Raw genomic sequence first — 14,369 nt, 5'->3', positions numbered from 1 at the left:
GCTGGGTGGATTTGACCCGGGAGCTGCCAGCTCGCGATCCCCATCCTGCACGCGGCTGTGTCCCGAGGTTCAGGGCTGGAATCTTCTTGCTTCGCCCCATTTCTACCCCCGGGCCATCCTTGCAGCCGCAGAAGTTCCCTCGGTGGGGACATCTGTTTCTTGCCTGCCCAGCACCCATCTTCCTGTTTCTGGCAATGGTACCTTGGGTTCCTTTGGGGAGCCACCCTCCCCTCCACTCTGTCCACGTGGTTCTGGTGGGGCTAACCCTTCCCTTTCCATTAGACTGGACTCTGATGCCACTATTTGAACATCTGGATCCGGCTATGCCTGAAGCACGCCTCACGGAGCCCAGTTTTGTGAGCTAACGGTCTTAACCTATTTTGAGTTACGTTCTATTCTTCTGTGGCTGGAAAGTGTCCTCACCAATACAGCCTCACGTGGGGGCCCTCAGGTGACTTTGTTGGGCATTGGTCTTGTCATGGGCTGGCCACTGGCTGTCCTGAGGGGCCTGCCCTGCCCTGTGACTTGCTTTTTACCTTTCCCCTCACGTAGTCGCTTGGACTCACCTCTCTCCCAGTGGTCCATGCTTCCTGCCCGCGGCTCCCCTCTGTCCCCCCCCCGGCCGCATGGACAGACCACCCGTGAGCACGTTCATTTGTGCCCGTGGCATGAACCCTGTGCCTGCTGTGGGCCTCGAAGCAACCATTCCGCACCAGAGGTTTCCAGATTGTTCTAAGGCCTCCGGGTCTCCCTGAGGGATCTGGCATGGTTGACATCCACACTCCAGGGACCACCGCTTCCAGGAGCTCAGCTATGACGCCGTCCCTTCCTCTCCATGCCGAGAGGGCCTCGCAGAATGTGGCTGAAAAGGGATATGGCCACAGGGAAGGCCTCAAATTCACTCTAGTTTAAATGAAAAAAGCCAACGACTCATTCACACTGGTAACGCATTAATACACTCTTTGAAACACCCAACTGCTGACCACCGGTTCGTCCCCAAGGGCCAACTGCTTTTCTTGAAGTCTTTACAGGCAAAGTGATCTGGCATCTGGGATTCGCTTTGAAAAATGCAGCCGCAATAAGAATGGGGGCGGGGCTACCAAACCCACTCACAGTGGTCTGCACAACTATGAGGGCTCCTGTGTCAAGAAAAGAAACACCTAGGGCTGTAGGACAGCAGGGGCAAGTCTGGCAACCTGGGACACGTGGTGGCCATGCTGAATGGGCGCACCCGCTCGTGCCACCGCCCCGGCCTTGGGACTTGGGGTCCTGGGCTCCGCACTTCTCTCTTCCTCCCCCTCCAAGGGTCTGGACCTTGTAAAAGTTGAAAGTGTCCTGATCTATACACATCTCCCACATATTTGACCTCTGGTATGTGCGGCTGGGTGTTGGCATTTAGAGTTTTATCTTCCTAGGGCTGACTGGCCTTTTTATGGGGTCTTTCTGTTCTGCGCAGGCCGGTCGGATGAGAGTCAGCAGAGACCCCCGGAAAGCCTGACTGGCTGCATGACCCTGGGTTAGCCCCCAGCCACCCTCCCCGGCTTGTTTCCTGACCGGGGGATGAACTGGGTGAGGAAGACAAGTGGGGATGCGCTCAGACAGGGCCCAGGAACCAGAGGAGAGGAAGCCAGAGGCATGCACAGAGCCTGGCCCCTCTCTGTACCCCCAGGAGAGCAGTCATCGTGAGGCCCCAGGAAAGTGGGTAATGTGGAGGCCTGGGACACAGGTGTTGGCTCAGGGGAAACTGAGGTTCTCTAGGGATGTACAATCTCTGTCTCCAGAGCACCCTCAAACTTAACACACCCACGGAGCGTCCTCTTCCCACTGCAGTGTCCCTAGACTGTCTCCTTGTCATCTTCCCTCATCACATTCCTGTGACTTCATCATCCGGCAACAAGTGCAGTGCCTGCTCATGACCTCCATCCACCTGTTCGCCTGGATTAATTGGCTTCCTGTGTAAGATGGGAAGCTCCTGGGGGACAGGGCCTAGTTTGGCAGGTTCACAATGCCTGGAAAACACAGTCATCCATCCATCCTTCCACATATCCATCTACCCACCATCCACCCATCCATCTACCTATCCACCCATCAATCCATCCATCCATCCATCCATCCATCCATCCATCCACCCATCCACTCACCTATCCATCCATCCATCCACCTATCTATCCATCCATCCGTCCATCTGTCCATCCATCCTTCCACAATCCATCCATCCACGTATCCATCCATCCATCCATCTATCCATCCAACCATCCATCCATCCATCCATCCATCCATCCCCCATCCACCTATCCATCCATCCATCCATCCTTCCACATATCTATCTACCCACCATCCACCAATCCATCTATCCATCCATCCATCCATCCATCCATTTGTCCATCCATCCATCCATCCATCCACCCACCTATCCATCTATCCATCCATCCACCCATCCATCCATCCACCTATCCATCCATCCATCCATCCATCCATCCACCCATCCACCTATCCATCCACCCACCCACCTATCCATCCATCCATCCATCCATCCATCCATCCATCCATCCATTTGTCCATCCATCCAACCATCCATCCATCTGTCCATCCATCCATCTGTCCATTTGTCCATCCATTCATCCATCCATCCATCCATCCATCCATCCCCCATCCACCTACCCATCCATCCATCCATCCATCGATCCATCCATCCATACACCCATCCATCCATCCATGCATCCACCCACCCACCTATCCATCCATCCACCCATCCATCCTTCCACATATCCATCTACCCACCATCCACCAATCCATCTACCTATCCACCCATCCATCCATCCATCCATCCATCCATCCACCCACCCACCCACCTATCCATCTATCCATCCATCCATCCATCCATCCATCCATCCATCCACCCACCTATCCATCCATCCATCCACCTATCCATCCATCCATCCACCTAACCATCCATCCATCCATCCATCCATCCATCCATCCATCCATCCATCCATTTGTCCATCCATCCAACCATCCATCCATCTGTCCATCCATCCATCTGTCCATTTGTCCATCCATTCATCCCTCTATTCATCCATCCATCCACCCACCTATCCATCCATCCATCCATCCATACACCCATCCATCCATCCATGCATCCACCCACCCACCTATCCATCCATCCACCCATCCATCCTTCCACATATCCATCTACCCACCATCCACCAATCCATCTACCTACCCATCCACCCATCCATCCATCCATCCATCCATCCATCCTTCCACATATCCATCTACCCACCCATCCACCAATCCATCCACCTATACTTCCATCCATCCACCCACACACCCATTTATCATCCATCCATCCATCCATCCATCCACCCATTCATCCGCCCTCCCACCTCACTCACCTACTCAGCCATCTATTCATTGTCAGGACTAGAATTCAGGTTTGTGGTCTCAAGTGTTGGACTTTAGCCTTGGCTCACTGCAGGGCTGAGGGAGCAAAATCTTGGGAGTAAGCAAGTGCCCCATCATGTAACCCTTAATACCCTGAAAGAAAACCTGACATGACTGGAGTTGGGTGGCCTGGGTGCCCATAGAACTACCACCAACAGCCTCTGTCCCATGGCTGGGAGAAGGGACAAGCTGTCCCCTCCCGTAGGCTCACTCCTGCTCAGCCTGAGGTCCTGTGGGAGGAGGGACCTTATGTGGCCATCTGGAGTCTGGATGACCCCTTTCTGCTTGAGCCTGTGGAGGATCTCCGGGCCTTGTAGGCCAGAGCTGAGGCTAGGGGTTGGGGAGCCAGACTTGACCCATGACGTGGCCTGTCCTTCCCCTGGAGTAGATGCTCCTGCATCCCCTCGAAGGGGACAGTGGCCTGCTGTCTCTCTGCCCCTTCCTATCTCCTGTGCCGTCCCTGGTTGCCCTCTCTGGGCCTGCTCGAACGTGCCAGGGTCCTTGAAGACACTCCCATGCTACCCTGATAACAGAGCTGACTGCCGATGTCCCAAACAGGCAGAGCGACCTGCCTAGGACACCAAGAGTCATGGATGGAGCGGGGTGCAATCCCACGTGTCCTGAATCTTGGGCTAGAGGTCCCATGCTGTGGCCGCCAGCCAGCCCATGGCTGAGCCCACCCAAGGCTCCTGTCTCTGCCGCTGTTCTCACAGCCGGGTTAGTCTGGAGAGACTGATCCCTCTGAGGAGGCTGCTGGGCTTGGAGGGTCTCCAAAGCAGGCACACCTGGGAGAGAGGGCTGGCTGCCTGGGGTGCTCTCGGAGTGGCCCAGCTGGCCTCTGCTCAAACTTGAGGGTCACATGCCCACGTGCCAACCAAATGCAGCCCCTCAGTGGCCTGGGCAGGGCCAGCAGCAGCACCGCCACCAGCCTGCGGAGCCATGAAGTGATACATCGTCGTCTGAAGACTCGGGGCTTGGGGCTCTTTGTTACACAGCAGTAGACAGCTGTGGTACTCGGGGACCCTCGGCTCTAGTGTCCTCATCTGTTAACGGGGATAACATAGCCCCACGGGGTGGCTGCTCACTAAATGAGATGGCACGGGTCAAGCCGTCAGCACAGTGAGCGCTGCCCAGGGACCACTGGCTTTAATGCCATCACCTGCTTTGTCCCCAGGCCCATGAAAATGGCCCCTCTGCTGGAGGGAAGGGATGTGGATCTGATCTGGCCACGTGGTCACAGGTTCCACCCTAGATGCTTGGGCTGAGTGAGATCTAAGTTCCTGCCTGGAAGTCCTGTCTCCCTCCTGGGGTGCCGGCCGCACTCCTGCCCCCCAGCTCCCCGGACTTCGTGTCCGTGCCCTGCGTGCGGGGCCAGCATGGGACGTGAGGGGCGGGAAGACCGGACCCGCAGGCCCCCCGCCGGTCACCGTGAAGAGGCAGACGGCACAGAGGGATCCTTCCGACTGCACGGCCAGGGGGCTGGGATCAAAGGGCCCAGCCGGGGAAGCAGAGGGATCGCTTCTTCCGGCATTTTCTTTATTTGCCCATAGAGAGCACTTTCTGAGCATTTTGTTTTGTCTTCTCTGACCGGGCTCTGTCCAGCATGCCGACGAGGCCTTGCACTGCCAGCCTGGTGGGGCGGCACCCTCTCCCACGCGTGGCCCTGCACAGCAACAGAGGTGCCTGACCTGTGCCTCAGGGTCTGGCCCCAGCGGCAGGCTGGAGGCTGGGTTCCTGTCTGCTGTCACTCCCACACACCCAGGCCCAGCCCGTCTGGGACAGGAGGGGCCCGAGGTCATCCCAGGCTGGGAATGCCAATGTTTGTGGCCACTGAGACCTCGATTCAAATGTCCAAAAGAAATCTTGCAGGGGAGAATCTATCCATCTATCATCTATCTAGCTATGTTTATATCCATTTATATCTCTATCTGTGTATTGATCTATCGTCTACTGATCTATCAATCTATCATCTATCAATCAATCATCTATCTATCGACCTATCACCTATCACTCTATTATCTCTGTCTCTATCCCTTCACTGACTACCTACATAACTACCCACCACTCTCCTCTATCTCATATATATGTACATAATACTTACATAAATGTTTGGATTCGTATTTATTTGCTGGGCAAAGATCACGAACGTAGGAAGGTGCACAGCCCTGCACTCCCAGACCTATGGGAAAATCCTGAAACTTTCCAGCTCAATATCCCTCCTTCTTTACCCTAACCTTCCCCAGTAGCTGGGGGGGGAGCCAGCAGACCCACATGACAAAGGGCCAAAGACTGGGGGAGAAGGAAAGAAAGGTTAGCCCACGTGACCCAGACCCGTCCCAGGGCCCTGCATCTGTCCCTGGGTCATGCAGACGGAGTGGACAGTGGGCGTAGATTCACCAACGAGAGGCTTCCCTGGGACCTCTTGCTGGGGTGGTGACAGGCGGGACAGGGGCCTGAGCCGTGGGGGCCTTTTTGCCACCCTCCAGAGGGTCTCCCGAGAGTGGGGCCAACACAGAGGAAGGCAGAGCCGTGAGACGAAGAGAGGCTGACTCCTGAGGCGCTGTCTGGGAACCTGGATCCAACAGTGCCTGAAGCCCACTTGTCATTCCAAGTTATTTTCAGTCCCACCAGCCAGTAGGTCCCTTTCACGCTGTGTGACTTGTGTTTCTGTCACTTGGCAGTCACCCAAAGCGCCAGGATGTGAACATACGGCTGACGGCCAAGCTACAAGTAGGGTTACAAGGAGAAGTGACCGAGTGGCGGTGGAAGGCAGGTCGTGGAGGTGCTGAAGGGGTACAGGGCATCCCCGTGGGTGTCTGCCTGGTGCAGGTCTGACCCCTCCTAAGCCCCCCAGGAGCCGCACGTACCCGCAGGGGGGGTGACCAGCCAGGGAAGATGAGGCAGAGCTCACCTCGGATAGCTCAGGGTCGTGACCTTCAGGGACACGTGTCTAGAGGGGCGGCCGGTGGCCGTCTGAACGCAGCGAGTGCCCTGACCGATCGGGGCCACTGGGCGGGACCGACCTACAACGACCTCCCGGGGCCGGGGGCACATGTTCCGGAAGGTCGCCGGCCCCGGGCTGCAGGACGACCAAACACGGGTGACAGAGGACTTTAGATTCGCGTGTCTGGGTTCAAGCCCTTCTCCTTGCTGGGCCTGCAGCTCGAGCCTCCAATCCCAGGGCGCTCCCGTGACCCAGCCAGGGGGGTCCGTGAAAACACCAGCAATCTGGGCGTGGTCCTAGCACAATGCCCGGAACGTGGTGCCCAGGACGGCACACACAGGCCGGGTGCGCAGTTTGCACATGCACAGCCACGGTCGTACCTTTAACACTGAGTCACGCAACATGACACGTGTGTGGCACACAGTATCACGCACAACACGCCCGGGGCCGTGTTCATATACACAAACCACCCGCGGTAACACAGGCCTGCTTGTAGCTATATCTGTACATCCACCTGTTTCCCGAGCTTCCCAACTGGCTGTCCGTGATTGGAAGAGAAACTTGCCCCTGAGGCCCCGCCTACACAGTCTGCCGCCAGGTAGAGGGGTGCGGGGCCATTTCACCCCCGGGGAACACCTGAGCCAGCAGTGAGGCAGTGTGGCCCAGGTCCCAGGGCAGGGAGGCCAGTGGGTGCAAAGCCACCACAGGGGAGCCGGGAGGGGGCACAGGGGAGCAGGAAGGGGGAACAGGGAGTTGGGGGGGCACAGGGGAGTCTGGAGGGGGTACTGGGGAGCTTGGAGGGGATACAGGGGAGCTGGGAGGGGGAACAGAGGAGTTGGGGGGCACAGGGGAGCAAGGAGAGGGCACAGGGGAGTCGGGAGGGGGCACAGGGGAGTCAGGGATGGCACAGGGGAGTCGGGAGGGGGCTCAGGGGAGCAGGAAGGGGGCACAGGGGAGCAGGGAGGGGGTACAGGGGAGTTAGGGGGACACAGGGGAGTTGGAAGGGGGCCCAGGGGAGCCGGGAGGGGGAGCAGGGAGTCGGGGGGGCACAGGGGAGCCGGGAGGGGGTACTGGGGAGCTTGGAGGGGATATAGGGGAGCTGGGAGGGGGAACAGAGGAGTTGGAGGGCACAGGGGAGCAAGGAGGGGGCACAGGGGAGCAAGGAGAGGGCACAGGGGAACACGGAGGGGGCACAGGGGAGTCGGGAGGGGGGCACAGGGGAGCAGGGAGGGGGTACAGGGGAGTCAGGGAGGCACAGGGGAGTTGGGAGGGGGCTCAGGGGAGCAGGGAGGAGGCACAGGGGAGTCAGGGGGGCACAGGGGAGCAGGGAGGGGGTACAGGACAGGTTGAGAGGTCTGGGCGCTCTGGGATGGGCCAGGTGCCTGTGGGGACCCCGAGGACAGAGACCACACGCAAATGACCGTGCACAATCCTGAGGCCTGAGTTTCCGTGGACACCGTTGCCCGTCCCCTGCCTTCCAGGGCCATGAAACGACCAGGCCCGGCTGGTTCTAGGTGCTCGCCGGCCGGCGGGGGAGATGCCCACATGGCCCGAGGGAGCGAGGGGCAGGAGCCGGCTGGTGCACCTGCTGGTGGGGCGTCCGGGCATCCTGCGGGCTTCCCCGGGTACTTGCCACGCCGTGGCGCCCCGCACATGTGCACGTGCCCGGCCTTCCACCCTGGGGGCCCCTGACAACTCTCAGAAACGGAGACTACACGTTGGGATGAGGGTATTTTGTTACGTCGGTTAAAGAAAATCTTCACGAAATTCGCGACCCCTCTTTCTTTTCCACACGAAGCCACTGAGGGATTGGAAGCGATCGGCTACCTTGCACCCTGCTTCTCTTGACGGCGCCGGTAACAGACGGCGAGCCCTTTCCTGCCGAGGCCCCATGGCTGCCCACACCTGGGGGCCTTGCCACTGTCCCGGACGGCACGGGCCTGAGACGCCCGGTGGCCAGAAAGCTGGGCAAGGGGCGTCCACGCCGCCTTCTGCGGGAACGACGCCAGTTGCCAGACAGCGGTCCTGCCGCATGGCTGGCAAAGCACTTCCCGGAAGGCAGGACTTGTGAGGCCCAGGGACGGGTGGGGGGGACCGAGGCTGGAGGAGGCGAAATGCTGGGACGAAGGCCCACGCCTGCCCGGCTGAGCCTCACCCTGAGCCCCTCCTCCAGCCCCTCCGCGATGGGGTCTCCTGGTCCCTGTGGGGCTCGGCTCAGAGCAGCCTGGGGAAAGTCCGGGTTCGCTCTTTTACTTGCTCTGGGGGGCCAGGCACAGGAGGTCCTCAGGCCTAAGCGCACAGACCCAGGTGCCCACTGCCCAACGGCGGGCCCCTCCGGGAGCTTCCAAGACGTTAATTATTCCCCAGGCACCGGCCCGGCATAAATACAGCCTAGACATCCAAGAAAAGCACGCTGCCGGGATGGGGAGTCTTTCCCAGTGCTAAATGCAGCCTCGGCAACGGGCACGTCGGCGAGCTCGCTCAGATAACAATCGGATTCCGCAGGCCCCGAGCTGACCCTGTGGCGGGCACGCTCCCACTCACCGGGAGTGACCGCCGTGGCCGGGCGCAGAGGGCCGCCGGCTGTCTTTCTTCCGCTGGGAGGGCACTCCAGGGCGGGGAGCAGGAATGCACGTGGGCCGGTCCGCGTTTAGCGTGTATTTATAAATGGGGCACAGCTGCCAGCCGAGTGGTACCCGCGAGGTCAGCTTCCTGCCAGGTCCCGCGGCCAGATGTTTACTGAGATTGCAGAGAGACCGTTCCGCCCACGCGCGCCCAGATTCATTCCACATCTACGCTCCAAGGCTGCTCCGTGGTGCCTGGGCCTGGCCGGGCTCCAGGCGCTCAGAGAGGAGAGGCACCCCGGGGACTTGAGACGTGGGACCGGCACACACGGGGTGGGTTCAGAAGGGAGCAAGGAGGGAAGGGGACTCGTGCCGCCTCGGGTGGGGGAAACCTTCTCAGAGAGGAGGCGGGGCAGGATGGGAGGTGGGTTTTGAAGGATGGGTAGGAGTTTTCTGGACATCACGAGGAGGGAAAAATAGCACGGTGCCACGGGTTGGTGGTGAGCAAGGGGCGTGGTGCCAACCCGGGTGCCAGGAACACGGCATCCAGGGGAGAAAAGGTGAGAGTTTCAGCGGGTCCTGAGCCGCACGTGGGCGCGGTTTCCAGGGGAGCTTGTTAAGAGGCAGGTCCCAGGGCCACCCCATCGCACAGCTGGGCGAGGCCGGGCGTCTGATCTGGGGCCGCTGACCCCAGTCCGAGAAACCGAGGCTCAGAGAAGGAACGGAAGTCTGGAGGGGCTTCCTGGAGGCCGTGGGGGAAGAGGTGTGGGGGGATGGGCATCCAGGGGCTCCGCGGTTGAGGGACACCCGGACGCCGAGGTGCGCGGCGGCCACAGGCACACTGAGAGCCCGTGAGGGGCTGGTCGGAGCGGAGACTCCGATTAAACATAAAACACGCACCGGACTCTGCCTCGGTTTTACACTGAGCACCGCGGGGATGCTATTTCCGATGTCACGTGTTACAGAAAACGAACTGCATCGTTGGCTTTGCGTCCTTAAATGTGGCTCCCATCGCTTTCAAAACTGCCTGTGCACCTTGGTCCCCGGCTCGCGCAGAACCGCAGACGTGCCCGCTCTCAGACACAGTGACGCTCTCACGCACACACACGCACGTGCTCAGGGCACACTCACACGTGAACACACGCAGGCACACACGTGTGCACACAGGTGCAGGCTCACACCCCCGATGCACACATGTTGAGCGGGGAGGGGTGGTGACTGTCCCAGAGCTGGCCAAGGACCCCGCGGGGGTGTCTTCCTCTCCTCGGCTGCCCCCTCATGGGGCCCTCGTGGCCTGGGGCAAAGGGGCCACGGACTTGTGCTGTGGTATGGGAGCCCTGTCAGAGTGGTGGCTGGAGGGCTCTCTCCCACAGTGGGGCCGGCCCCCCTCGGTCCTGTCCTCCTCTTTCTAGAGTCGGTGGCCCCCCACTTCCTGTGTCTCATCCTCTCTCCCGGCCCCACCAGAGGCCCCCGTCAGGCACCTGCGGACTTTCCTCTGGGTGCTAAGCGCAAAGCCACTGCCCGCGTCCCCGACGGCCCCGGCCAGACTGTGAACTGTCGCAGTGGGGGTGGGGGGCACCGGACCACAGCCCGGCCCCCCAGCGGCCGTGTGCCGGTGGCCGCTAGATACATGCGGGACGCACAGAGGGCGCCCAGCACTGTGGCTGTCCTGGGGGGACTCTGAGCACCGGTTACGTATGGCTGAGGAGAAGTCAGACGGCCCAGGGGGACGCCGAGCCCCCAGCACCTCTGACCCTGCTGCCGTTGTGTCCCCGCGAGATACCGCTCAGCAAGGGCCAGCCTGGCGGTGCCCCGGAGCGCCTGTCAGCCGTTGCCCGCGAGAGCCGGGGAAGGCGGGCGCCCCTTGCCCTGTGTGCCCGGCGTCAGGTTAGGTGGCCTGGCCTGAGCCCCCGAGGCCTCTGACAGCTCCCTGCTGGGTGGGTTTCGGGCAGATGTCTTCACCTCTCTGGGGTAAGAGTGGTGGATTCTGGTACTTACTGGGTATGTCCATTCTGATCGTGCATTATGGAACTCTGAAAAGAGCCACAGGACAGGCTCGGGGGTCCCTGGGTCCCGGTTGGGGCAGGCCAGAGCTAAAGCCACAGGACAGGCTCGGGGGTCCCTGGGTCCGGGTTGGGGCAGGCCAGAGCTAAAGCCCCGTTGATCACCAGACCTCGGTGAGTGATGTTTGGGTCTCCTGGGGTCAGTGCCCCATAATCATGCGATTATTCTCTCTCTGCAGTGTGCGGGGAAGGCTGGGAGAAGGAAGAGCGGTAGAAGTTTCCGGCACTGTAGCAGGTCCCTCCCTGAGGGTCTGGGCCCTTCCCTCCAGGGATGCTGTGAGGAAGAGGACGGGAAACGTGTGTGGACGGCGGGTGCCCAGGAGAAGCCTCAGGCTGGGGCAGGGGCCAGAGGGCAGAGGGTCCCGCAGGACAGTCCCTGAGACTGTGACTGCCACTCTCTCTGCCCCGACTTCCCCATCTGTGTGCCGCCACGGACCCCGGGGTCCCGCTCCCGGACCCCGTCCTGGAGAAGTACAGAGACACGCCCCACAAAGACGCGCTCACACGTGCCCCCGGCAGCGCCGTTCACGGCAGCTGAGAGCCACCGGTGGATGTGATGCACGCCACGGGGTCCGGCCACACAGCGGAGTATTACTCAGCCACAAAAAGGGACGAGGCACCGAAGCGTCCACAACGCGGACGCCCCGTGATGACGTTACGACCAGAAAACGTCAGGCGGTCGCAGAAAGAAAAACACTGTGATTTCATTCATGTGAAATGTCCTGAGCAGGCAAATCCAGAGAGGCCGAAAGTGGAGTCGTGGTTTCCAGGGCCGACGGGGCGGGGGGGGGGGGGGGGGGGGACCGCCGCAGGGTGCACGGTTTTTTTCGGGGGGATGAAAGTGTTCTAGAAGGAGGCAGTGGTCGTGGTCGCACGGCCTCGTGAAGGCACTAAAACCACAGCACTTGCCCTTTAAAAGGGTGAGCCGGGTGCCGTGCGAGGTGTCCCCACCGTGTCGGGCTGACCGAGGACATGGGATGGCCCACCAGCAGCCGGCACACCTCCCCTGCCGAGGGCACACGTCCCCCAGCACCCGGCCCCGGTCCCGGGCCCCCTCCGCCCCGTCCAGTCAGGGGTCTCGGCACCAACCCCCCCCCAACACCCGCCGCCCCAGCACGAGCCCAGAGAAGCCCCGCTCTGCAGGGTCCCCAGGGGGCGGCTCCCGGCCAGCCACACGGGGGCCGGGGGGGCGGGCGCTGTTTGCACACGGACACCTTGGCCCAGCGGCCCTGCAGGAATGTGGAAAATGCAGCGGCCGCATCTGCAGGCGGCATCTGTACCCAGGCCGTCGGAAAGCCTCAGTGGCCGCTCATGAATGTGGATTTTGTTTGGCCTGTTTGCCTGGGACACGGGCCCTGTGAGGAGCCCTGAGTCAGGACACAGGCTGGGAGCAGGCGGCCAGGGATGGAATGTCCCCGTCCTGCCCTGTCCCGCCCGCCCCGCAGCAGGGCCCGAGGGGTGAGGAGGGGGCCCGCTGTCGTGGGCGCCCCCTCACGGCCCCGTGGCCTCCGCCCCTCGCCGGCCGCCGTCCCTGGGGTCCAGCTGTGCCCGGAAGGCGGCCTCACCCGGCCCCCGTGGGGCATCGCTGCCTAGTCCTGGCCTCGCAGCCAGGGCGCGGGCGCTGGCCGGGGGCTCCGAGGGGTCCCCGCGCCCACGCTGCTCCCCCTCCAGGCCCCCCGCGAGAGGAGGCCGCCCTGGGGGAGGGGGCACGGCTCCGCGGCGGCTCCCAGAGGCTTCGAGCACTGGGTGATGGGAAACAGGGTGGCAAGGCGGCCTGGGGCCACCATCAGGGTTGGCCGGCAAAGGCCGGGGCCCCGGACGAGCCCTGCCGTCCCCCCCCCACCCCCCACCCCGCGGTCATACGTGGAGCTTCTATTTGGGACACTCCTTCCCAAAGCTTGATCTGTGTGAACAGGGGTGTCATTCTCAGAGACCATCTCAATCCCGACAAGGGCTGGGTGAGTAGTGAGCAGAAAACCTATAGCTCGACGCCGGGGTCACGGCCCCCAAACGGCCGATGGAGTCGCTGACCTCACTCTCTGGTGGCTGGGAAGCGGGACGGGGGGTCCCCTGCCTGGCCTGCCACCCCGCTTCCCAGCCCTCCCCAGAGCTGGCCTGACGCGCCGGGGCCAAGGGAGCATCTACGAGAGAGGGACGCTGACCCACAATACTGAGGGTCCCGGACGCTCGGCAGCACCGACGGGGGAGGAGGCCAGCGGTGATAGAGGTCTGCCTCTCCGGCCCCCAGAAGGGGTGGCTTCCCGCGCCCGTACGTGACAGGACGCGAGTGACGTCCTCAGGAGCAAGGACAGCGGTCTAAAGTGTGACCGCCGCTCCCGCTCTGGGTACCTTTGGGTGGCTCCCTGGGTGGACACGGCCCCACAGCGTGCAGACGCCTGCTAAGCAGAGTCTGGGCTGGGTGTCCCTGTGCAGTGAACGACCTGCTCAACTGTACAGGCCCACTCTTCCTTCTACCCAGGGAAACGGTGGGTCCTCAGCTGACCTCACGGCGGGACTAAAGTATAAGATTGCAATCGGTCCCCGAGGACAGTATCTGTCACCCCAGCCACGGCTACGGAGACACAGTGAGGATAAACCAGCAAGGGACAGGCCAAAGAAACAGGACCTTGGCACCTGCGAGGCCGTCCGTCTCTATCCTACATCCTCCACCACGCTCCGTTCAGCCTCCAACACACAGTCGGCGGGTTCTATCAGAGAACTAGGTTGGCAACAGGACCCCAGGATCCCCCGGCCAGTGTGGGCCGAGAGCCCCTCCGTCGGGCTCGGCAGGGACAGGGCTTTGAAAGGCGGACATGTGACTGCCCGCCCCCGACGAAGGGTGGGACGCCGGAAGGGTTGATGGCGGAGCAGAGGGCAGTTCTGACGGGGCAGGGGACCGCACGCCATGGCAAGGAGGCGGCTGGCAGGTGGAGAAGGGAGACAGGATGCTGGGTGTCCGGCGGGGGGGCAGGGGGTGAGGTCACAGGCAGGAGGTGGACAGGGGGAGCAGCGTCCCGGGAATGGGCCCCGGGGACTGCGGTCAGGGAGGAGAACGGGGTGGGACGGCGGCCAGCCTGGAATGCAGGTTTCCAGCTTTAGCTGTCGGCAGCGGTGGGAAGGGGAGCTGGTCACACCCTTCCCGGTCTCGTCCCTTCTGCACCCGTGTAGAATGAACCAAAGTGGAGGTGGGCCAGCCGGCTGGGGTGGGCCGGGGAGAAGTGGGCAAGGAGCCCCCGGCAGGGCCCCGGCTGCGCCTGCAGGGTCCTTCCCACGGGCCCCGCGGGTCTCCCCGGCCGCGTGGGGGGGGGGGGGAACCCACCAGAGCTAGCGTCTGCTGTGCTCGCAGCGTGTCAG

This window comes from Panthera leo, chromosome E2 (assembly GCF_018350215.1).
Source record: "Panthera leo isolate Ple1 chromosome E2, P.leo_Ple1_pat1.1, whole genome shotgun sequence".
NCBI classification, from domain to species: domain Eukaryota; kingdom Metazoa; phylum Chordata; class Mammalia; order Carnivora; family Felidae; genus Panthera; species Panthera leo.
This window is presented reverse-complemented; position numbering follows the sequence as displayed.